The sequence below is a fragment of the Nerophis lumbriciformis genome, linkage group LG20 (assembly GCF_033978685.3).
Source record: "Nerophis lumbriciformis linkage group LG20, RoL_Nlum_v2.1, whole genome shotgun sequence".
Classification (NCBI taxonomy): Eukaryota; Metazoa; Chordata; class Actinopteri; order Syngnathiformes; family Syngnathidae; genus Nerophis; species Nerophis lumbriciformis.
Genome location: NC_084567.2, coordinates 16810001 through 16836151, shown reverse-complemented (window position 1 = coordinate 16836151; position 26151 = coordinate 16810001). Strand labels below are relative to the sequence as shown.

Here is a 26151-nt window from a genome sequence, read left to right as displayed (position 1 = left end):
TTGGTGTTCATTTTCAATCTATCAAGATAAAAAAAAAAAATCAAAATCAAATTACTTGATGTTATTTATGTAGTTTGCTCATTTTCCTCGACTGGGGCACTAACATCATGTGGTTTATTTTTTTTGTACATATGTAGCATCAACGACAAAGATACAAGGAATTGCTATTGCGACATCTAGTGGACACATTTAGAACAGCAGTTTCTTTCATTCAAAAATTTCGGCTCATTTTTATACTTGGCAAACTCATCCCGCGGGCCGGATAAAAGCTGTTCATCAGGCCCGCGGGCTGTACGTTTGACACCACGGGTTTAGACGTATGTCTCCTGTGGATTTCAAAAAAGGCCACGGGCATCCGCTTGACATGTGATCTTCCCTTTTCTCGGAATGCTGTCGGTTCATGTGTGTGTGTGCGTGTGTGCGTGTGTGCGTGTGTGTGTGTGTGTCGGATCATTTGCCGTGAAAAGGTCACCTCTGTGCCAGAGCGCCTTGTCTGGTGATGCCTCCTCCGCAGTGACACAGCACAACATGGAGCTCTGCACCACTTTGTTTCATGAGGCCGTTAAAGCCATGCAGCTCCTTCATGCATTCATTGTGATTGGCCATGCAGAATTGTGCAAGGGCAGCAGGAGCCGGAGTGGAATCTTCTTGCAATCAATAAGCACTCACTGCAGACGAGCTGTGCTGTCTAAGTCCAAACCTGGCGCTCCATCCACTCCTTTTTGGCTATCAATGGAGATAAATATCTCCAAAAATCCTCCTGCTCCTCTGCAGCCACGTGTGTCGCTGTGCAGTGGAGGTCCTCTTTTTTTTCTCTTCCTGCATTGCTCTGCAATGGCAAGCATCGCAGATATGCAACTCATTTTTTGGGGGGGAGTAAATTGGACTTGCGTGTGTAAAACGAGCTGTTCAGACCGTCCTTCTGTGAGCCGCCCAGTTCGAGATCTTTGAACTCAAACCTATTCACACGCTCCTTTTTTGTTATCTGCTGCTTTCGCTCTTTTGTGGTCGTCGAAGCCACTTCACAAATGAGTTCTCCGAGTAATGGTTTCTTGGGGGGGAATGGAAAACGGTTGGATGGGAATATTGCCGTATTGTCAGTAGGGCTGCACAAACAAATCGATTCACATCAGAATGTCGATTGGAAATAGATTCGTCATTTTCAAAAAATCTGTAAAAAAAAGAATACTAATTTAAAAAACAATTGTAATAATTTATTTATGTTATATAATATTATACTGTGTATTGTTAATATATCGTATATTAATGTCCATTTTGAATGTATTACATTTAATTATTAATATTTAGTAATATGTTTACAAGGCTCCTCCTTTGTCTACTGACAAATGCAGCGATGCGTCATTTTCCAGTTTTTTAATTTAGTGTGCAGAACGTAAAATTGTTGGTGTTTTAAAGGCCTACTGAAACCCACTACTACCGACCACGCAGTCTGATAGTTTATATATCAATGATGAAATCTTAACATTGCAACACATGCCAATACGGCCGGGTTAGTTTACTAAAGTGCAATTTTAAATTTCACGCGACATATCCTGCTGAAAACGTCTCGGTATGATGACGTCAGCGCGTGACGTCGCGGATTGTGGAGGACATTTTGAGACAGCATGGTGGCCAGCTATTAAGTTGTCTGTTTTCATCGCAAAATTCCACAGTATTCTTGACATCTGTGTTGGTGAATCTTTTGCAATTTGTTCAATGAACAATGGAGTCAGCAAAGAAGGAAGCTGTAGGTGGGAAGCGGTGTATTGTGGCCGGTGGCTGCAGCAACACAAACACAGCCGGTGTTTCATTGTTTATATTCCCGAAAGATGACAGTCAAGCTTTACCATTGGCCTGTGGAGAACTGGGACAACAGAGACTCTTACCAGGAGGACTTTGAGTTGGATGCGCAGACGCGGTACCGTGAGTACGCATGCAGCTGCGGCTTCCAAACATTTGATCGCTGCCCCGTACGTGCGTGCCACTATGTGCATGTCACGTATGTAACTTTGGGGACTTTGGAGAAATATATGTGCTGTATGAACTTTGGGGAGGTGAACGGTACTTTGGGCTGTGGGATTGAGTGTGTTGTGCAGGTGTTTGAGTTGTATTGGCGGGTTATATGGACGGGAGGGGGGAGGTGTTTGTTATGCGGGATTCATTTGTGGCATATTAAATATAAGCCTGGTTGTGTTGTGGCTAATAGAGTATATATATGTCTTGTGTTTATTTACTGTTTCAGTCATTCCCAGCTGAATATCAGGTCCCACCCGCCTCTCACACCATCTTCCCTCTCTGAATCTCTCCCACTGCCCTCTAGTCCTTCACTCTCACTTTCCTCATCCACAAATCTTTCATCCTCGCTCAAATAATGGAGAAATTGTCGCTTTCTCGGTCCGAATCGCTCTCGCTGCTGGTGGCCATGATTGTAAACAATGTGCGGATGTGAGGAGCTCCACAACCTCTGACGTCACGCGCACATCGTCTGCTACTTCCGGTACAGGCAAGGCTTTTTTATCAGCGACCAAAAGTTGCGAACTTTATCGTCGATGTTCTCTACTAAATCCTTTCAGCAAAAATATGGCAATATCGCAAAATGATCAAGTATGACACATAGAATGGACCTGCTATCCCCGTTTAAATAAGAAAATCGCATTTCAATAGGCCTTTAAATGCTTTAAAATGTAATATCGGAAATTATCGGTATCGGTTTCAAAATTATCGGTATCTGTTTCAAAAAGTAAAATTTACGACTTTTTAAAATGCCGCTGTGTACACGGACGTAGGGAGAAGTACAGAGCGCCAATAAACCTTAAAGGCACTGCCTTTGCGTGCTGGCCCAGTCACATAATATCTACGGATTTTCACACACACAAGTGAATGCAAGGCATACTTTGTCAACAGCCATACAGGTCACATTGAGGGTGGCCGTATAAACAACTTTAACACTGTTACAAATATGCGCCACTCTGTGAACCCACACCAAACAAGAAGGACAAACACATTTCGGGAGAACATCCGCACCGGAACACAACATAAACACAACAGAACAAATACCCAGAACCCCTTGCAGCACTAACTCTTCCGGGACGCTACAATATACACCCCAACCCCTCCCACCTCAACCTCCTCATAGTCTCTCTCAGAGAGAGCATCTCCCAAATTCCAAGCTGCTGTTTTTGAGGCATGTTAAAAAAAATAATGCACTTTGTGACTTCAATAATAAATATGGCAGTGCCATGTTGGCATTTTTTTTTCCATAACTTGTGTTGATTTATTTTGGAAAACCTTGTTACATTGTTTAATGCATCCAGCGGGGCATCACAACAAAATTAGGCATAATAATGTGTTAATTCCACGACTGTATATATCGGTATCGGTTGATATCATAATCGATAATTAAAAGTTGGACAATATTGGAATATCGGATATCGGCAAAAAAGCCATTATCGGACATCTCTAGTGTGTGTGTGTATATGTATATGTATATGTATATATATATATATATATATATATATATATATATATATATATATATATGTATGTATGTATGTATGTATGTATGTATGTATGTATGTATGTATGTATGTATGTATGTATGTATGTATGTATGTATGTATGTATGTATGTATGTATGTATGTATGTATATATATATAGTGAAACCTTTAGCACCACTTATTACAAGATGTAAAATAATGTACAGTATGTTTTTTTTCAAGCTTCTTTCTATAATTCTGTGTGAACTAGAAAAACTCCAAACAGAATTTTAACTTGTGCAACCAATTCTTGTGTCTACCAATCATTGAATATGTATGTTTATCAATGCCACCTGGACAAAAAAAAACAACACAATCATTGATGCCCCAAAATGAATATGACATCCATGTCTTCTATAAACTGTATCGCTTCAGTGTACACACCCTCTAAATATCACTTTGACCGCTAGTCTGCATATACTGCACAGCTGACCACTGTGGGTCACATTTGTATTTTTAGACCAGCATAGGCACTTGGAACACGTAGGGAAAGTAGTGTGTAAATATAGATTTACTATGTTGCTCTACAGCTGGTTGTATTTATATCTTTTTACTGCAACGTGTATCTCCTATAAGAAACGTGCATTATTTTCTGCACACATTAGATAACTGAGGACAAACATAAAGTGTGGGATTTGTGTTTAAATGTGTAAATATTAACACCATAAATTCCGGACTATTTATTCCACTTTTTTTTTTCCTACGCTTTGAACCAAGCGGCTAATTTTTGGACTTTTCTTCGCTAAGGGCCTTAATTTTTTGTATTCAACAAATAGTTTTCAAATACGCCGGCAGAGACACTGAAAACGGTGTTATTGTTTGTGGAACGGCGCCATCTTGTGGACGAGTTCCCTCACCGCAGGTGCTTCCGGTTGAATATCTACTTCCTGTTTCTGCTTTAAACCGGAAGTAAAACCGTCCATAGCGTTTCTGCTTGAAGGGATTCTTAATTCATCACTCCAAGCAACGTTTGTAAGTTTTACAATATAACTAAAATAATTCTTACTTACTAAACCGTCCCATGTGTGATGTCTGTAGGAGTGTTTTCATGCATATTTGTACGTGCTATCGTAGTGTAATGATGCTAGCGTCGTTAGCATTAGCTAAATTGCTAACATGTTTACGAGTGTCTGTGTTAGTATTTTTAACTTACAATGGCATTCTTTTTGTTTTGTTTCAGTTTCACAAATTCCTCAGTAAATTCACCAAAACGTCACCGTGCAGTTATTGAGTCTGTTTAGCTGATTGGAGAGCTAGCTTCCACAGCTAGTGGGTCCATGACGATGACTTCTGTTGTGTGTCATCAGCCGTTTTACTGCCGTGTTATAGACACCGTTTGGAAACAATTAAGGTATGTAAATAAACATGTATAACATATTTCTGTGTAAATAACTAATTTCACAACGTCTATAACTGCAGCTTAAAGTCTGGTGTGGCTAAAACAAGTAAACATATTTATTTATTCTATAATTTGGTGGGTGTGGTTTGAATACCGATGTGCTCTATTGCCCGGAATTTACGGTATCTCTTCCAAAACATTCACTAGTTTCCTGCTAAATGAATGCTTGCTGTTGCTTTAATTCCTGTCAGGCCATAATACTCTGAGTTGATCTGATAGTGGAATATCAGTAATCAGAGCAGGCTGCAAGGGCTCCAAGTGGAAAAAGGTCCAATAATGGTCTCATCTTACATGTTCCTCATCGTATAATATGTTTATAAATAATGTATTACATTTGTTAGCAATATTTAACACCATTATCAATAATTTATGTCAGCTGTCGATCAGGTTGAAGAACTTGCAAGCAACTGTTTTGATACTTGTTTGTATTTTCATATACTGTATATAGGGATGGGCGATACGGCCTGAAAAGGATATAGATATATATATATATATATATATATGTATGTATATATATATATATATATATATATATATTAGGGGCTGCAACTAACGATTAATTTGATTATCGATTAATCTGTCGTTTATTACTTCGATTAATCGATTAATAATCGGATAAAGGAGACAAACTACATTTCTATCCTTTCCAGTATTTTATTGGAAAAAAACCAGCATACTGGCACCATACTTATTTTGATTATTGCTTCTCAGCTGTTGCAGTTTATAAATAAAGGTTTATAAAAAAAATTAAAAAATTTAAAAAAAAAGCCTCTGCGAATGAGCATAGCATAGATCCAATGAATCGATGACTAAATTAATTGGCAACTATTTTTATAATCGATTAGTTGTTGCAGCCCTAATAAGTATATATATATATATATATATATATATATATATATATATATATATATATATATATATGTGTGTGTATATGTATATATATATATATGTATGTGTATATATGTGTGTGTGTATATATATATATATATATATATATATATATATATATATATATATGTATATATATATATATATATGTATGTGTATATATATGTGTGTGTATATATATATATATATATATATATATACAGTATATACAGGTAAAAGCCAGTAAATTAGAATATTTTGAAAAACTTGATTTATTTCAGTAATTGCATTCAAAAGGTGTAACTTGTACATTATATTTATTCATTGCACACAGACTGATGCATTCAAATGTTTATTTCATTTAATTTTGATGATTTGAAGTGGCAACAAATGAAAATCCAAAATTCCGTGTGTCACAAAATTAGAATATTACTTAAGGCTAATACAAAAAAGGGATTTTTTTAGAAATGTTGGCCAACTGAAAAGTATGAAAATGAAAAATATGAGCATGTACAATACTCAATACTTGGTTGGAGCTCCTTTTGCCTCAATTACTGCGTTAATGCGGCGTGGCATGGAGTCGATGAGTTTCTGGCACTGCTCAGGTGTTATGAGAGCCCAGGTTGCTCTGATAGTGGCCTTCAACTCTTCTGCGTTTTTGGGTCTGGCATTCTGCATCTTCCTTTTCACAATACCCCACAGATTTTCTATGGGGCTAAGGTCAGGGGAGTTGGCGGGCCAATTTAGAACAGAAATACCATGGTCCGTAAACCAGGCACGGGTAGATTTTGCCCTGTGTGCAGGCGCCAAGTCCTGTTGGAACTTGAAATCTCCATCTCCATAGAGCAGGTCAGCAGCAGGAAGCATGAAGTGCTCTAAAACTTGCTGGTAGACGGCTGCGTTGACCCTGGATCTCAGGAAACAGAGTGGACCGACACCAGCAGATGACATGGCACCCCAAACCATCACCCAACCATGCAAATTTTGCATTTCCTTTGGAAATCGAGGTCCCAGAGTCTGGAGGAAGACAGGAGAGGCACAGGATCCACGTTGCCTGAAGTCTAGTGTAAAGTTTCCACCATCAGTGATGGTTTGGGGTGCCATGTCATCTGCTGGTGTCGGTCCACTCTGTTTCCTGAGATCCAGGGTCAACGCAGCAAGTTTTAGAGCACTTCATGCTTCCTGCTGCTGACCTGCTCTATGGAGATGGAGATTTCAAGTTCCAACAGGACTTGGCGCCTGCACACAGCGCAAAATCTACCCGTGCCTGGTTTACGGACCATGGTATTTCTGTTCTAAATTGGCCCGCCAACTCCCCTGACCTTAGCCCCATAGAAAATCTGTGGGGTATTGTGAAAAGGAAGATGCAGAATGCCAGACCCAAAAACGCAGAAGAGTTGAAGGCCACTATCAGAGCAACCTGGGCTCTCATAACACCTGAGCAGTGCCAGAAACTCATCGACTCCATGCCACGCCGCATTAACGCAGTAATTGAGGCAAAAGGAGCTCCAACCAAGTATTGAGTATTGTACATGCTCATATTTTTCATTTTCATACTTTTCAGTTGGCCAACATTTCTAAAAATCCCTTTTTTGTATTAGCCTTAAGTAATATTCTAATTTTGTGACACACGGAATTTTGGATTTTCATTTGTTGCCACTTCAAATCATCAAAATTAAATGAAATAAACATTTGAATGCATCAGTCTGTGTGCAATGAATAAATATAATGTACAAGTTACACCTTTTGAATGCAATTACTGAAATAAATCAAGTTTTTCAAAATATTCTAATTTACTGGCTTTTACCTGTATATCACAATTCAGTGGAACTTTGATTTACGAACCCCTTGATTTACGAACTTTTACATTGCGCCGAATATGCTTCTGTGTGGAACCATGTCTCTGTGTACGAAAGCTTCATTCATTCATTTTGTGTCCCGCTGGCAGCCATTTTGTGCCCGCTTCGTACCACAGCCAGTTTTTAATCGTGATGAGAACGGACTTTTCTGGAAAAAGATGCCAAAGTGGATCTATTTCACGACTGTCTCTCGTTCAGCGGCGCCTCCTCCAAAGCACGTACAAATATGCGTGAAAACACTCCTACAGACATCACACTTGGGACGGTTTAGTAATTAAGAATTGTTTTAGTTATATTGTAAAACTTACAGAGGTTGCTTGGATTGACGAATTAAGAATATGTAGGAGTAGAAACGCTATGGACGGCTAGAAGAGTGAATGACACTTTGGCTGGGAAAAAAAAAAAGCAGCACTAAATGGAAGGACACTGCAGCACCTGCAGTGAGCGAACTCGTCCAAAAGATGGCACCATAGCACAAACAATAAAACACCCTCTGTGTTTTTGCTTGTTTTTATTTTAATACATTTATTTTTATCACAGCTGCTAGCTAAGACAATTCCATAATTTATCCGCTCCGTCTTATAAGCCGCAGGGTTCAAAGTGTAGGAAAAAAGTAGCGGCTTATAGTCCGGAATTTACGGTATATAAAAATATATATAAAATGTACTCGTATCTTTTTGAAGACTTTTCTGGGGGGAAAAAACAATAAATTAGGTGATTTTATTTATTTTATTTTTTTTATCAACATGAAGTGAGAGAATTAGCTTATTAAAAGTCAAATGATGTGCATCTGGAACTCAAAGGCTTCATGAATATTCTAATTGCCTACTTTCACTGCAGGGCCATCGCAAGTTGATGGTGATTCAAGGACACACACACACACACACACACACACACACACACACTCACGGTTGGCATGAAGGTGTGCCACTCCATCACACGGGGCATCTTTCTTTGGCTCTGTTTGCCTTCCTGGCGGCGCTCACGTGCGGACAGCACATGTGCTTCCACACACGTGTGGCCGCGTATTCTAAATAAGGCAGCAGTCGCAACAGCCATGAATTATGGAGCGCAATAAAAGCAGCTTCAACTCCTGAGCCCGTGGCTACGGCGGGATAACACATGGCCAGACGTGAAAAAAACAAATGACTGGCTTCTCGCAGCTTTGCAGTGTCCAACAGCTAAGACAACAGTGGCCGCAGGGTTGCGCCTTATGGATGATCCAAACATGGCCGACGATGGAGCCTTTGATATTACCGCGATAATGCGTGTTGATGACACGTCCTTCCACAGTGCAGCTTCTAAATCACTAATCCGCGCTTCCATGGACTGTTTTTTACAAGTTCTGTTATCACTGGAGGACTAGAAGACAAGGAATAGCTAAACATGCTACAGTACACATTTTAGGAGCATACAAAAAAAGCATAGCTAACCGCGAAGGTAGCGCTCTTGATTGTAAACAAGGATGGACGAATTGATACAAATATCAACAGTATGGATACCAAGTACAGTATCAGTGTATGGTTGATACTACAGTGATGAGATCAGTAGTCCCCAAACTACGACCCGCCAGCGTCCAAAATCCGGCCCGCGGGAAGTCCCAAGTAAAAAAAAAAAAAAAAAAAGTTTTATTTTATTTATTTTATTTTATTTTATAAATCTGTCCTTTCTAATCCATTTTTCTACCACTTGTTACTCTCGGTGTCTCCTAGTCGCTCAGACATCATCACATTCGCGCTGCAGTGCGCACTCTCAGTCAATCAGTGTGCGAGGAATATACTATATATATAAAAAAATAAATAAAATATATATATATATACAGTGTGTGTGTGTGTGTGTGTGTGGGAACACGGAAGGGATTAGAATCCTGCTCTCCGACCTACTCGCAGTAATACTGTAATAACTTGAAGTACATAATGAAGATTAAAACCAATTACAAATAAAAAATTATGAAAAATAACTAAAAGCAGTCTTTTTCTCACAATGTGTCGACTTTTTTCTTATAAAATTGGGAACAATATCTCCTATTCTTTCTGTTTCTGTAATATTGGAATATTTTCTCATAATCTTTTTTATGTAAAAGTATTACTTTTTAAGGCAAAATAGCGACATTTGTCATATAAAATTCTGACTTTTATCATAATATTGCCATTTTTTTTTTTGTTCTTGTAAAGAAGTGAAATTTTTGGAGTAAAATGATGGCTTTTGTCATAATTTTGCGGGTAAAATTCTGATTATTATTATAATATTGCCAAAATTTTAAAGTTTTCTTTGACTTTTGTCGAGTAAAATTACCACTCTTTTCATTAAATTGGCAAAATGTTAAGCTTTTCTTGTAAAACTGTGACTTTTATTGAGTAAAACTCCAACTTATCACAATATTGAACAAATGTTCAGTTCTTCTTGTAAAATTTTGTAAAATGACGACTTTTATTATAATTGTTTTTGTTTGTTTGTTTGTTTGTTTTTTGTCCTGTCTACCTTCTCAGGCAAATCATATAGTTGATGTAGATGCCCATATCGGCTGTTCAGATTTACTTTACAAAAGAGAAGTGTAGGATACTTCTCTTGTTGCCTTATTTGACTTTTATTATAATTTTGCCAAAATTCAAAGTTTTTCTTGTGAAATTGTGACCTTTTTCTTGTGAAATTCCAACTCATTTTTCACAAGCTTTTTTATATCTGCATAGTATGTATATATTATTAATGTTGTAAATGCAAATATTTATATATCTAGAAAGGGTGGTCCTAAAGAGGTAGGCATTATTCGGAGGTCTCAAGAAGGTAAGAAATACAAGAGTGCGTGTGTGTGTGTGTGTGTGTGTGTGTGTGTGTGTGTGTGTGTGTGTGTGTGTTGAAATTGTTAATTGGCAGGGAGCGCTAAAGCGGGCTGATTTGCAAGCATCAGCTCATTAGAGCTCTTCAAAAGTGCTCTGCCAAGTGCAATGCTGTAAGTAGTCTGGACTTGTGAGAGGAAGATAACGGGCCGGCAGCTCCCCCCTCCCTATCGTCACCCCCTGAAGCGAAGAATGTTGGCATCCCAACATTGCGTCCTGCAGGCCCATCCTCGTGACACCCTTCTTTTATCCCCTTTCGTTTTGCTGCAGCTGCCCTTCTGGCGACGTTCCTTTCCGCCATACCTGAACTAGGGCTGGCCGATAAATTGAATATACTCGATGTATCGCGGGGTTGTCTCTGTGCGATGTAGAAAATGACTATTATGTGGGAATTCGAGTATACGTTCTCACGCAGTTGCTTATAACTGCAGGCTTTTCTCACTCTTTATTGTCTCTCCTTCTCACAGAGACATAAAACAAGCGCACCTTCTTACATACGTCACATACTGTCGCGCGTGCAACGTAGGGCTGGGCGATCTATCGAGTTTGTAAGATAAATCGATATATTTTTAAACAAGAAATTAATTAAGAAAATATCGTAATATCGATATAATTTATTTCACGTTAAAATGACCAAACACCGCTTATTTGTTGTGTTCCTTGTTCTCCCCTACTAAGCCCCTCCCCTTCCTCCATCATAGTTGTTTACTATGATGAGTCACGATTGGTTGAGATTAGGCCAATCAGAGGCAAGATAGGGCGGGTCATGGAACCAGGAAGGGAAATCACAACAGACATCCCAAATGACGACGAGAGAGTCATAGAAGAGAAGAGGGAATTTTCAAGCGGGTGATTTATACAGTCGCGATCAAAAGTTTACATACACTTGTAAAGAACATAATATCATGGCTGTCTTGCGTTTCCAATCATTTCTACAACTCTTTTTTGTTTTGTGATAGAGTGATTGGAGCACATACTTGTTTGTCACAAAAAACATTTATGAAGTTTGGTTCTTTTCTCCTCCAAACATATTGCTGGGTATTGTGGCCAAACAGCTAAATTTTTGTTTCATTTGCCATCACATGGACAAAGATAAGACCTTCTGGAGGAAAGTTCTGTGGTCAGATGAAACAAAAATTGAGTTGTTTGGCCACAATACCCAGCAAAATGTTTGGAGGAGTAAAGGTGAGGCCTTTAATCCCAGGAACACCATTCCCACTGTCAAGCATGGTGGTGGTAGTATTATGCTCTGGGCCTGTTTTGCTGCCAATGGAACTGGTGCTTTACGGGGAGTAAATGGGACAATAAAAAAGGAGGATTACCTCCAAATTCTTCAGGACAACCTAAAATCATCAGTCCGGAGGTTGGGTCTTTGTCGCAGTTGGGTGTTCCAACAGGACAATGACCCCAAACACATGTCAAAAGTGGTAAATTATCATCAATCAATCAATCAATGTTTATTTATATAGCCCTAAATCACAAGTGTCTCAAAGGGCTACACAAGCCACAACGACATCCTCGGTACAAAGCCCACATAAGGGCAAGGAAAAACTCACCCCAGTGGGACGTCGATGTGAATGACTATGAGAAACCTTGGAGAGGACTGCATATGTGGGTAACCCCCCCCTCTAGTGGAGACCGAATGCAATGGATGTCGAGTGGGTCTGACATAATATTGTGAGAGTACAGTCCATAGTGGATCCAACATAATAGTAAGAATCCAGTCCATAGTGGGGCCAGCAGGACACCATCCCGAGCGGAGACGGGTCAGCAGCGCAGAGATGTTCCCAGCCGATACACAGGCGAGCGGGCCACCCCGGGTCCCGACTCTGGACAGCCAGCACTTCATCCATGGCCACCGGACCTGTGTCTCCCCCTCCAAAGGGATAGGGAGAGCAGAGGAGAAAGGAAAAGAAACGGCAGATCAACTGGTCGAAAAAGGGGGGTAGAGTATACAAATGAGTTTTAAGATGGGACTTAAATGCTTCTAAATTAATGGCTAAATCAGGCTAGAATTAAGGTTTTAGAATGGCCTTCCCAAAGTCCTGACTTAAACGTGTGGACAATGCTGAAGAAACAAGTCCATGTCAGAAAACCAACAAATTGAGCTGAACTGCACCAATTTTGTCAAGAGGAGTGGTCAAAAATTCAAGCAGAAGCTTGTGGACGGCTACCAAAAGCGCCTTATTGCAGTGAAACTTGTCAAGGGACATGTAAGCAAATATTAACATTGCTGTATGTATACTTTTGACCCGGCACATTTGGTCACATTTTCAGTAGACCCATAATCAATTCATAAAAGAACCAAACTTCATGAATGTTTTTGTGACCAACAAGTGTGTGCTCCACTCACTCTATCACAAAAAAATAAGAGTTGTAGAAATGATTGGAAACTCAAGAGAGCCAAGACATTATGTTCTTTACAAGTGTATGTAAACTTTTGATCGCGACTGTAAATGACGTGTCGGACCACTGATGTATATTAACTGTATATTAAAAAAACTAGTGGAAGATGGCAGAGGGATTCTCTTCTTTAGATGTTTCTTTTAGCGATGTAGACCACGTCCGGGAAACCCACAATGTATCTACTTGGCCACATTTGGACAAATGTATGCATCTGGATAAAACATTAATTTGAGTTGTTTACCATGTAAGCCCAAATCAAAACTGGAAGACATGGAATACACATTTAAGAACACACATGATTGTGGACATGCTACAGTACAGCCTGTCTTAATGCTACATTTCATTCTCACTGGTGTTTTACAACAAGACAGTAGCTTTATATTTCAACATTGAATAGTTGAATCATTTTGAAACAGACAAACAAGATCATAGTCGCACAATTAAGTCAAGTCACTTACTTGGCGCTGACCACAGACATGTGGTCTGGTAGGACCACAGAACCGTACGTGTGTGACAGTCCATTACATCGTCGACTGGGAATTAAAAAGTGCCTGCCAGCAATTTTTTTTTTAATCTGAGTTTGATACATTTTGTATTAATTGCATAGCTATGTTATTTATTTTACGTAGAAATAATATTTTATTTATGTTATGTAATTCTGTGCTACTTAAACCGTTTCTTTTCTGTGCTGTGAATACCCATCTTGACTAACTTGGTTAATAAAAGGGTTTACAGTACAGTTGTTATTCACTTCAATTTCAGTGAATTTCGCTCAAAAAGTTATATCTTTATAGAAATATTTTCACCGGAAAATATATGGAGATATATATTGAGTTTAAGTAAAAATATATCGAGATATACTTTTCCGTCCATATCGCCCAGCCCTAACCTGAACACTTGTACACATTTGCATGGAACACAAACTTAATATGTAACAGTTACAGGGGAACGTCACTTTTTTGGGGGAATTGTGCCGGTCGTTCACAATCATTATGAATTTTTATATATATATATATATATATATATATATATATATATATATATATATATATATATATATATATATATATATATATATATATATATATATATATATATATATATATATATATATATATATATATATATATATATATATATATATATGGTGCTTGGAGGTTCTGGGCACTGTGGGGAGTGTCCGGGCCTGGATCCTCCTCCGTCTCATCAGGTGCCGTACAGGGTACTGGCACTGTGCGTTGCACCACGGGTTTCCCTAGGCAGCCTATCTTGGTCTGATGCATCTTCAGGGTTTTTTGAATAGGGTAAGAAGCTCCGTCATTCGGGAGGAACTCAGCGTAAAGCCGCTGCTTCTCCACATGAAGAGGAGCCAGATGAGGTGGTTCGGGCATCTGCTCAGGATGCCACCCGAACGCCTCCCTAGGGAGGTGTTTAGGGCACATCCGACCGGCAGAAGGCTACGGGGAAGACCCAGGACACGTTGGGAAGACTATGTCTCCCGGCTGGCCTGGGAACGCCTCGGGATCCCCCGGGAGGAGCTGTACGAAGTGGCTGGGGAGAGGGAATTCTGGGTTTCCCTGCTTAGGCTGCTGCCCCCGCGACCCGACCTCGGATAAGCGGAAGAAAATGTATATATATATATATATATTATATTATATTATATTATATATGTATGCAGTGTTTCCCACAGGACAGGCATCTATTTGTGGTGGTGTGGTCGGGGGGTGGGGGGTGGCGGCGGCAGCGGCGATGACCAAGAAGAACGCGGAGTTGGAATATAATTACAACACTTTCTGTACATATTTATTTACAGATTTGAACAATTAGTTATTCACTGAAATATATTTATTAATTGTTGTTCTTACAAAAAATATATCTTATAAAATATAAAAGCTAAAATGTCTCTTAAAGCTCTGCCCCTTTAATTAGTGCATACATCATCTGTGTGAAGGAGTGAACATCCAACATTAGAATTTATTACTAACGAGCAGAACCGCTCTATGTACAGTGCCATCTAACCTTAAGCGGCAGCAGCTCAACACATGCAGGGTTCAACGTTAAGCTTTTTTTTTACTTGCCCGACTTCTCAAATCTACTTGCCCCAATATTTTTACTTGTCCTGCCTAGGTTTTTTTCTGGCTGTGTAGTGCTCATGGCTTATATCTTACTAAAATCCTTCCCGTTGACTATTTACAACACTACACAGTATTTATTATTATTATTATTATTATTATTATTATTATTATTATTATTATTATCTATAATTACATTTAAATGGCATTGCATACATGTAAAATCAAATGCTATTTCACATTATTTGACCAGTAGCAGTTATACCCATCTGAACAGGTCAGCCACCTGTTTAAAGCCCGATCACAGTTGAAATCTTGAAATAAAGGGCCTTTAATGGCCAAAACATTAACCTGGACAACATTTTAACAGTTGGTTGGCTCAGATTTTATTCTTTTCATTGCATTCACATGCTGCAGTGGACAGTGGACAATTTAGCTTCAGTATTAATGCAGTATCTGAAGCACCGTCTCCACGTGTGTTTATTGACAACTGGGTTATAACCTGGACACGTTAGCTCGTCGGTATGGTAACACGTGACTGTTACTGCGTGCGTCTGCCCCAGCCCCCGAGTCAAACAGCGGCGGTGTTAATGAAGCAGCGTCAGGCTGCTCACCGTCAGTGAAACGCTCGGTGAAATCGCGGATTAACGTTAAATATATGACGAGCCGCGAGCGATGCAGCTATAACCTATCTCACCTGGTAGAGCACCCGCTGCGGCGAGCCAGTTCGATTCGCTTTGCTCCGCGTCAATCCCCCCTCCCCCGTCTCTCTCCAGCTGTCCTTTCAAAATAAATGCATTCAAATCCCGAAAATAAAAATTAAGAAAATCCGAGTCGGTGCTGCACACTGCACAGGTTTGGACCACTTTTGAACTTGTTTGCCAAGACGTCTTACCCTCGTATTTTGATCCGGTCGGTCCGTTCTTCTTTTACTTCGTCGTCGTAGTCTTCTTCTTCTTCTTCTGGCCCACCAGGTGAATTAAGTGCTATTGGCGGAGTTACAATGCATAGTAGGCTACCGCCACCTACTGCACCGGAATTGTAACTACAAGCAACATTCACAGACAGAGTCTCATTGCTTTTATGAGCGGTCGAGCGAGTCAAAAGCCGAAAAATCTATTGAAATGAATGTGTGGGAAACAGTGTATATTATATTTTATTCGATTTTTGATTTCATATATATATATATATATATATATATATATATATATATATATATATATATATATATATTGGGCAGCACGGTGGTAGAGGGGTTAGTGCATCTGCCTCACAATACAAAGGTGCTGAGTAGTCTGGGGTTCAATCCCAGGCTCGGGATCTTTCTGTGTGGAGTTTGCATGTTCTCCCCGTGACTGCGTGGGTTCCCTCCGGGTACTCCGGCTTCCTCCCACCTCCAAAGACATGCACCTGGGGATAGGTTGATTGGCAACACTAAATTGGCCCTAGTGTGTAAATGTGAGTGTGAAAGTTGTCTGTCTATCTGTGTTGGCCCTGTGATGAAGTGGCGACTTGTCCAGGGTGTACACCGCCTTCCGCCTGATTGTAGCTGAGATCGGCTCCAGCGCCCCCGCGACCCGAAGGGAATAAGCGGTAGAAAATGGATGGATGGATGGATATATATATATATATTATATTTTAATCGATTTTTGATTTTTGTTAATCGATTAAGAATGGTTACAAATGAGAATTGCGATTCATTTGAAAATAGTTTTTTTCGACACCCCTAGTTTTTACTATCTACTGTACTTCAATAATTATTCATTTTGTAAATACTGGTATCATATGTGTATATGTATTGTATCTGCTAATGTACAGCAGTTATGTTGTAGTAAAAAAAAAAAAAAAATCAGTTCACTATTTTTTTTTTTTAAGAAGGCACATACCAATACATCAAAATGCCAAATATCGGCGCACACTGGATGATTAGAAAGCCCACAAGATGTAAACACTTTATGTTTACTGTATGTCTTTGTTCATCACTCACGCTATTCACGAGGCATGTTTAGGAAAGGTTTTGCCTTGGCAGAGGTCTGCGCTCCAGTGGGTGCCATTCTAGTTGAATGGCGCCGCGATGCCAGCCCACTTTGTCCCTTCAGGTGCGCTGAGATGAGCCAAAAATGTCAGCTTGTGTTCTAATTAGTCTTTTTTTTTTTTTTTTTTTTTTTACTGTTGCTGTTACTCATAACAAACATGCAAGATTGTATTTCAGTCAACAGTTGCTTTAGCCTGGAAGCGCCACATAAATCTCCACTCTGCAGAAGTACTCATGTGCAGCGGGACCACACACACTGTCATAAAGTATATATAGTGGTGTGTGTGCGTGTGCGTGTGCGTGTGCGTGTGCGTGTGCGTGTGTGTGTGTGTGTGTGTGTGTGTGTGTGTGTGTGTGTGTGTGTGTGCGCGTTCTTGTATTTTTACCCTTCTTGAGACATCAACAAGGAAAAGTACCTTCCATATGAGGAGGTGTGAACAAGTTAGGACATAAATCATGGTCCCAATACTAAAAAAAAACATTGCATCTAATAGAGAATGTCACATTTGCACCCCTGGTGGTGAAATCTATCAAAATTATGGTGGTCCAAAAAAGGAGGGATTTTTCAAGTTGACTGTCTTAAAAGTGCTCCCCCTCTGGTCAACATATGACATAACAAGTGTGTGTAAGAAATTGAAATGCGCCCCCTTTGGCCAACATTAATTTGGAAAAAAAAAAAAGAATTACAAACAAAAAAAAAAATAAAAGCTTACCTTTTTCATATTTGCATAGTATGTATATATGATTCATGTTGTAAATACAAATCTTTATATATCTAGAAAGGGTGGTCCTAAAGAGGTAGGCATTTTTCGAAGGTCTCAAGAAGGTAACAAATACAAGAATGTGTGTGTGTGTACTTGTATTTCTACCCTTCTTGAGACATCAACAAGGAAAAGTACCTTCCATATGAGGAGTTGTGAACAAGTTAGGACATAAATCATGGTCCCAATACGGAAAACCATTGCATCTAATGGAGAATGTCTCATTTGCACCCCTGGTGGTGAAATCTATCAAAATTAGGGTGGTCCCAAAAAGGAGGGATTTTTAAATTGACTGTGTCCATCCATCCATCCATGCATTCTTTACCACTTGTCCCTTTCGGGGTCGCGGGGGGTGCTGGAGCCTATCTCAGCTGCATTCGGGCGGAAGGCGGGGTACACCCTGGACAAGTCGCCACCTCATCACAGGGACAACACACTCACATTCACACACTAGGGCCAATTTAGTGTTGCCAATCAGCCTATCCCTGTGTTGGTTTTAAAAGTGCTCCCCCTCTGGTCAACATATGAAATAACAAGTGTGTGTAAGAAATTGAAATGCACCCCCTTTGGCCAAAATTAATACAAAAAAATGTGTACTGTATATAGAGACATACTGTAATAACATGAAGTCATGAAGATTAAAAAACAATTACCAACAATAAATTAATAAATAAAAAAATAAAGCAGTCTTTTCTCACAATGTGTCGACTTTTTTCTTATAAAATTGAGAACAATTTCTCATATTCTTTCTGTTTCTGTCATATTGCAATATTTTTTCGTAAAATTATTACTTTTTTTTAATGTAAAATTATTACTTTTTTATGTAAAATGATTACTTTTTTATGCAAAATAGTGACATTTGTCATATAAAATTCTGACTTATCACAATATTGCCAATGTTTTTGTTGTTCTTGTAAAACAGTGACATTTTTTGAGTAAAATTCTGATTATCACTATAATATTGCCAAAATTTTAAAGTTTTCTTATAAAATTGTGACTTTTGTCGAGTAAAATTACGACTCTTCATAAAATTGCCAACATTTTAAGCTTTTCTTGTAAAATTGCGACTGTTATTGAGAAAAATTCTAATTTTTATCATATCATATATATCATATTTTTCCTGTAAAATTTTGACTTGCGTGTTGTAAAATGACTTTTATTATAATACTGCCAAAATTCTAAGTTTTTCTTGTGAAATTGTGACATTTTTTCTTGTGAAATTCCAACTCATTTTTCACAACAAGCTTTTATTTATATTTGCATAGTATGTATATATTATTAATGTTGTAAATACACATCTTTATATATCTAGAAAGGGTGGTCCTAAAGAGGTAGGCAGTTTTCAGAGGTCTCAAGAAGGTAACAAATACAAGTGCGTGTGCATGCGTGTGTGTGTGTGCGTGCGTGCGTGCGTTGCTACCACATGACAACACAAGTCCAGTCTTTGAGTGTTTGAATATTTAGCAGACGATTTTACCGCTCCGAACAAATGTCCTCCCGCCACGCTATCTGTAAATACATAACCAACAAAATATGTGCTGGCCTACAAGGATGTCCTTTCGCAGCATGTAAAACACACAATTTAGGGAACTCAAATATGCATATCACTTCTCCTATTTCACACCTAATGCTGCGACGCTGCCCCTTTTTAGAGCCGCAACTCAACTGCATGAAGAAACCCTATTTCTGTGACGAAAAGTCATGTGGTGTTTGTTACGGTTTAATCAACAGTAGACTTGAGCCGACATCCGGTAAGTCAATTAATGGAACGGCAAATTAAAATGTGCTCTATAACTTTGTGAGCCGAGGCGCATGTGAGTCAACGCACACACAGAGCACTTACAAGCGGAAACGGTGTGGAGACAAAAGAGGGAGAATGGACGTATTTCGGCTTTAAAACTAACAAAAGTGAAGCTATAAACACTGCTTTAAAACATAGCGAGCTAGCGGCTAACGCCTGTCCACAGCGTTTTAGCTACTTCTAAATCACTAATCCTCGTCTCCATGGCGACAAATAAAGTACGTTTCTTACAAGTATCATCCCTGCAGGACGAGGAATAGCTAAACATGCTTCACTACACACCGTAGGAGGTAGTGTTGTCCCGATACTAATATTTTGGTACCGGTACTAAAATGTATTTTGATGCTTTTCAAAATAAAGGAGACCACAAAACATGTCATTATTGGCTTTATTTTAACAGTAAATGTTATAATATATTAAACATGTGTTTCTTATTGCAATCAAATAATTGTGTCCTTAAATAAAATAATGAACATAGTAGACAACTTGTCTTTTAGTAGTAAGTAAACAAACAAAGGCTCCTAATTAGTCTGCTGACGTATGCAGTAACATATTGTGTCATTTTCCATTCTGGACAAACTGTAAAAAAATTATTATTAATCTACTTGTTCATTTACTGTTAATATCTGGTTATATTCTCTTTTGACATGTTCTATCTACACTTCTGTTAAAATGTAATAATCACTTATTCTTCTGTTGTTTGATGCTTTACATTAGTTTTGTGTGATACCAAAAATGTGGGTATCAATCCGATACCAAGTAGTTACAGGATCATACATTGGTCATAAATAAAGTGTTTCATGTGTCCAGCAATATATTTCCTGAGTTCATAAACAACAATAATAAAGACAAAAGATTTTCTGATAATATAAATATCGATGTAATCATTGTAATATCGACTAGATACACTCTTGGTATCGTCACAGTCGATGCCTGTGTAGACCCACGTACGGCTTTTGTTTACATTCAGGAGCGCTAGCTTGTTGTTAGCTATTGCAGTGTTTTTCAACCTTTTTTGAGCCAAGGCACATTTTTTTCATTGAAAAAATCCTGAGGCACACCACCAGCAGAAATCATTAAAAAATGAAACTCAGTAGCCGATATTGACAGTAAAAAGTCGTTGTCGCAATTGTTTGATATGACTTTAAACTATAACCAAGCATGCATCACTATAGCTCTTGTCTCAAAGTAGGTGTACTGTCACATCACGCCGTGATTTATTTTGAGTTTTTTTGTGTTTTCATGTGTGTAGTGTTTTAGTTCTTGTCGTGCGCGCCTATTTTGTTGACTTTTCCTGTTTTGTTGGTATTTTCCTGTAGCAGTTTCATGTCTTCCTTTGAGCAATATTTCCCGCATCTACTTTGTTTTAGCAATCAATAATATTTCAGTTGTTTTTATCCTTCTTAGTGGGGACATTGTTGATTGTCATGTCATGTTCAGATGTACATTTTGGACGCCGTCTTTGCTCCACAGTAAGTCTTTGCTGTCGTCCAGCATTCTGTTTTTGTTTACTTTGTAGCCAGTTCAGTTCTAGTTTCGTTCCATAAGCTTCAATGCCTTTTCTTAGGGGCTCTCACTTTTTGTTTATTTTCGGTTTTAACATTAGATACTTTTTTCACCTGCACGCTGCCTCCCGCTGTCATCTGCATGTTGTGATCACGACAAACCATGTTCCGACATCTACAAAGCAATTAGCTACCGGCTGCCACTTACTAATTTGGAAGAGTATTACATTGTTACGCTGCCGAGCTCTGGACAGCACCGACACTCCACAACGGCAAATTATTTGTAGATTATAATTACTTGTTTGCAAAAAATATTCTTACCCCAAATAGGTGAAATTACATAATCTCCCACGGCACACCAGTCCTAATCTCACGTCACACTAGTGTGCCGCGGCACAGTGGTTGAAAAACACTGAGTTATTGTATCCCTACGGTGTTTAGTGAAGCATGTTTAGCTATTCCTCGTCCTGCAGGGATGATATTTGTAAGAAACTTATTTTATTTGGCGCCACGTCCGCAAGGATTAGTGATTTAGAAGTAGCTAAAACGCTGCAGACTGCGGATGGACGTTAGCCGCTAGCTAGCTAACAGGTAACAAGAGCTAAGCGCCTCTTGCAGAGCGACGTTAGTGTTCACAGCTTCAACTTTATCGTTTGTTTTTAAGCCAAAATGCGTTCAATCTCCCTTTTGTTTAATCTCCACACTGTTTCTGCTTGTGAGTACTCCGTGCGTTGCCTAACATGCTCCTCTGCTCATTTTACAATTAAAGTTCTCCTGTGTCCAGGGACTTATTTCCTAAGTTAATAAACAACAATAATAAAGACAAAAGATTTTCTGATAATAGAAATATCGATGTAATCATTGTAACATCGACTAGATATGGTATCATCACAGTCGATACCTGTGTAGACACACCTACGGCTTTTCTTTACATTCAGGAGCGCTGGCTTGTTGTTAGCGTTAGCTATTGTACCATACGGTGTGTAGTAAAGCATGTTTAGCTATTCCTCATCCTGCAGAGATGATACTTGTAAGAAACTTACTTTATTTGTCACCATGGAGGCGAGTATTAGTGTAGCTAAAACACTGCGGATGGATGTTAGCCGCTAGCTAGCTAACATGTAACAAGATATAAATGCCTCTTGCAGAGCGGCGTTTCAGTGTTCACAGCTTCAACTTTATGGTTTGTTGTTGACCAAAATGCGTTCAATCTCCCTTTTTTTCCTAATCTCCACACTGTTTCTGCTTGTGAGTACCGCGTGCGTTGCCTGACATCTTGTTTTACAAGTAATGTCATGACGTGACGATGGAAAAAGAGGGAAAAAAAGGTACCAATATTTTTCAAAAGCAGTACAGTACCGTTTTTGATGAATTACTACCGCAGTACTTTATTAGTAGCGTTATATCGTACAACCCTCGTAGGAGGATACAATAGCTCACCGCTAACAGCAAGTGAGCGCTCTTGAACGTAAACAAACATTTCCCACGATTAACTCTCCCAGTAAATCCTGTTTTCTGCGTTATTCTGGTATCACGACAGCAGCTGCAGCAATCTGCATGTGTGGAGATGTTGTTATGGCAATTAGAGCATTGTTTATGTCTCCTCTGGTGTCCTCGCATGTTTGTTAGTGTCTTCTTATCTGATGTCTGCACCGAGTCATTAGCCATGTGTATATTGACATGCTTTTCAGGAGCATTTTCAGGGAGTGCTAATTATAGATTACTCTAAACTAGAGAAACATATTTGATGCTGCAGTACATAATTAGGTGCAGGTATGGGAATTATTATTATTATTTATTTATTTTTATATTTTTTTTCTCGAATAAAATAGCAATACGACTTGAAAAGTGACATGAAAACATAATACATTGTGGGTCGGGATGTCCGATAATATCGGCAGTCCGATATTATCGGCCGATAAATGCTTTAAAATGTAATATCGGAAATTATCGGTATCTGTTTCAAAACACCCGCCCGATTGTAGCTGAGATAGGCTCCAGCGCCCCCGCCACCCCAAAGGGAATAAGCGGTAGAAAATGGATGGATGGATGGATGGTTTCAAAACTATCGGTATCGGTTTCAAAAAGTGCCAATAAAATATTGGTATCGGTTTCAAAATTATCGGTTTCAAAAAGCGGCAATAAACCTTAAAGGCAATGCCTTTGCGTGCCGGCCCAATCACATAATATCTGCGGCTTTTCACACACACAAGTGTATGCAAGCATACTTGGTCAACAGCCATACAGGTCACACTGAGGGTGGCCGTATAAACAACTTTAACACTGTTACAAATATGCGCCACACTGTGAACCCACACCAAACAAGAATGACAAACACATTTCGGGAGAACATCCGCACCGTAACCCAACATAAACACAACAGAACAAATACCCAGAAGCCCCCCCACACACACACACCTCAACCCCGCCCGCCCACCTCAACCTCCTCATGCTCTCTCAGGGAGAGCATGTCCCAAATTCCAAGCTGCTGTTTTGAGGCATGTTAAAAAAAATAATGCACTTTGTGACTTCAATAATAAATATGGCAGTGCCATGTTGGCACTTTTTTTCCATAACTTGAGTTGATTTATTTTGGAAAACCTTGTTACATTGTTTAATGCATCCAGCTGGGCGTCACAACAAAATTAGACATAATAATAATGTGTTAATTCCACAACTGTATATATCGGTATCGGTTAATATCGAAATCGGTAATTAAGAGTTGGACAATATCGGAATATCGGATATCGGCAAAAAAGCCATTATCGGACATCTCTAATTGTGGGCCTTGCTGGGGACTAAATGCAAGAATGTCCTAAATAGTTTTTTTTTCCTTTAGCAAGTTCAAAACACGACGCCAACGTGCAGAATCGTTAACTAAAAAACGTCGAAGACGGGTTAGTGAGCTAACAAATATAGCAGCTGTGAGATGATCCAACATGACTTTTAACGCCATCACCTGGTACGTGTCGGTGCAATCACGCCTTTTTCACGCTAAAAAGAATCAAGGCGTGTTGTGTTCTGTTTCACACGTCGGCGTTAGTGTTAGCTAAGCTAGCTACCAAAAATGTACAGTATTTTGGGAAAATACAATGGCCCTATTCATAGATCAATAACTGAGAAAACCCTAAATCACATGTGTCAAACTCAAGGCCTGGGGACCAGATCTGGCCCGCCACGTCATTTGATGTGGTCCGGCACATCATATAAGTGGCCCGTCACGTCATTCAATGTGGTCTTCCCTCATCACTTAAAGTGGCCACATTACTTAATGTGCTCGGCCACGTCATTTAACGTGGTCCGTCACGTCATTCAGTGTGGCCTTTCACATAATTTGATGTGGTCCGCCACATCATATAAGTGGCTCTCACGTCATTCAATGCGGTCTTTCTCATCATTTAAAATGGCCGCATTACTTAATGTGCTTGGCCACATCATTCAATGTGGTCCGTCACGTCATTCAGTGTGGTCTTTCAGATCATTTGATGTGGTCCGCTACATTATTTAAGTGGCCCCTCATGTCATTCAATGTGGTCTTCCTCATCATTTAAATTGGCCACATTAATTAATGTGGCCCCTCACATTATTCAACGTGGTCTTCCACATCATTTAAGCTGACATGTAATTTAAGTGGCCTGTCAGGTCATTCATTGTGGTCTTCCATATAATTCAATGTGGTCCTTCACGTCATTCAAAGTGGTCTTCCTCATCATTTAAAGTGGCCACATTACTTAATGTGTGGTCCGACACGTCATTTAAGGTGGCCCGTCATGTCATACAGTGTGGTCTTCCACATCATTTAAGTGGCCCCTCATGTCATTCAATGGGGTTTTCCTCATCATTTAAAATGGCCAAATTAATTAATGTGGCCCCTCACGTCGGTCACTGTGATCTTCATCATTTAAGGTGGTCCGACACATCATTTAAAGTGACCCGTCACATCACTTAAGGTGACACGTCATTTAATGTGGCCCGTCACGTCATTTATTGTGGTCTTCCACATCATTTGATGTGGTCCGCCACGTCATATAAGTGGCCCCTCACGTCATTCAATGTGATCTTTTTCATCATTTAAAGTGGTCCGACACATCATTTGGAGTGGCCCGTCACGTCATTCAATGTGGTGTTCCACATCATTTAATGTGACATGTCATTTAATGTGGCCCGTCACGTCATTCATTGTGGTCTTCCACATAATTTGAAGTGGTCTGCCACGTCATTTAAGTGGCCCCTCACGTCATTCAATGTGGTCTTCCTCATCATTAAAATGGCCACATTAATTAATGTGCTCTGCCACGTCATTCAACGTGGTGTTCCACATCATTTAAGGTGACACGTCATTCAAGGTGACACGTCATTTAAGGTGGCCCGTCTCGTCATTCATCGTGGTCTGCCACATCATTTAAGTGGCCCCTCATGATCTTCTTCATCATTTAAGGTGGTCCGACACATCATTTAAAGTTGCTCGTCACGTCATTCAATGTGGTCTTCCACATAATTTGATGTGGTCTGCTATGTCATTCAATGTGGTCCGTCACGTCATTCAATGTGGTCTTCTACATCATTTAACGTGGTCCACATTATTTAAAGTGGCTTGTCTCACATCATTCAATGTGGTCTTCTTCATCAATCAATGTGGCCACATCATTTAAGTGGCCCGTCAGGTCATTTAAAGTGGCCCGTCAGGTCATTCAATTTGGTCTTTCACATAATTTATGGTGGTCTTCCACATTACTTAATGTGGTCCACCACATCATATACGTGGCCCCTCACGTCATTCAATGAGATCTTCTTCATCATTTGAGATGGTCCGACACATCATTTGGAGTGGCCCGTCACGTCATTCAACGTGGTCTTCTACACCATTTAACATGGTCCACATTATTTAATGTGGCTTGTCTCACATTCAATGTGGTCTTCTTCATCAATCAATGTGGCCACATCATCTTTGTGGCCCGTCATGGCATTTAAAGTCGACCGTCAGGTCATTCAATGTGGTCTTTCACATAATTTAAGGTGGTCTTCCACATTACTTAATGTGGTCCGCCACACCTTTTAAAATGGCTTGTCTC

At 39.4% G+C, this 26151-nt stretch overlaps 1 protein-coding gene across 5 annotated transcripts in view; it reads left to right on the top strand.

Moving 5' to 3' along the window:
- The window catches only part of rtkna (rhotekin a), a 216660-nt gene that overhangs the window by 144594 nt on the left and 45915 nt on the right, over positions 1–26151 (top strand). The window contains exon 1 of one of the 5 annotated variants that reach the window (XM_061980543.1): positions 3628–4888. The exons of the other annotated variants lie outside the window; for them this stretch is intronic. The gene's annotated coding sequence lies outside the window, so the exon portion shown is untranslated. Of the gene's footprint in view, positions 1–3627; positions 4889–26151 lie in introns of those variants that run through there. 5 annotated transcript variants of the gene reach the window in all.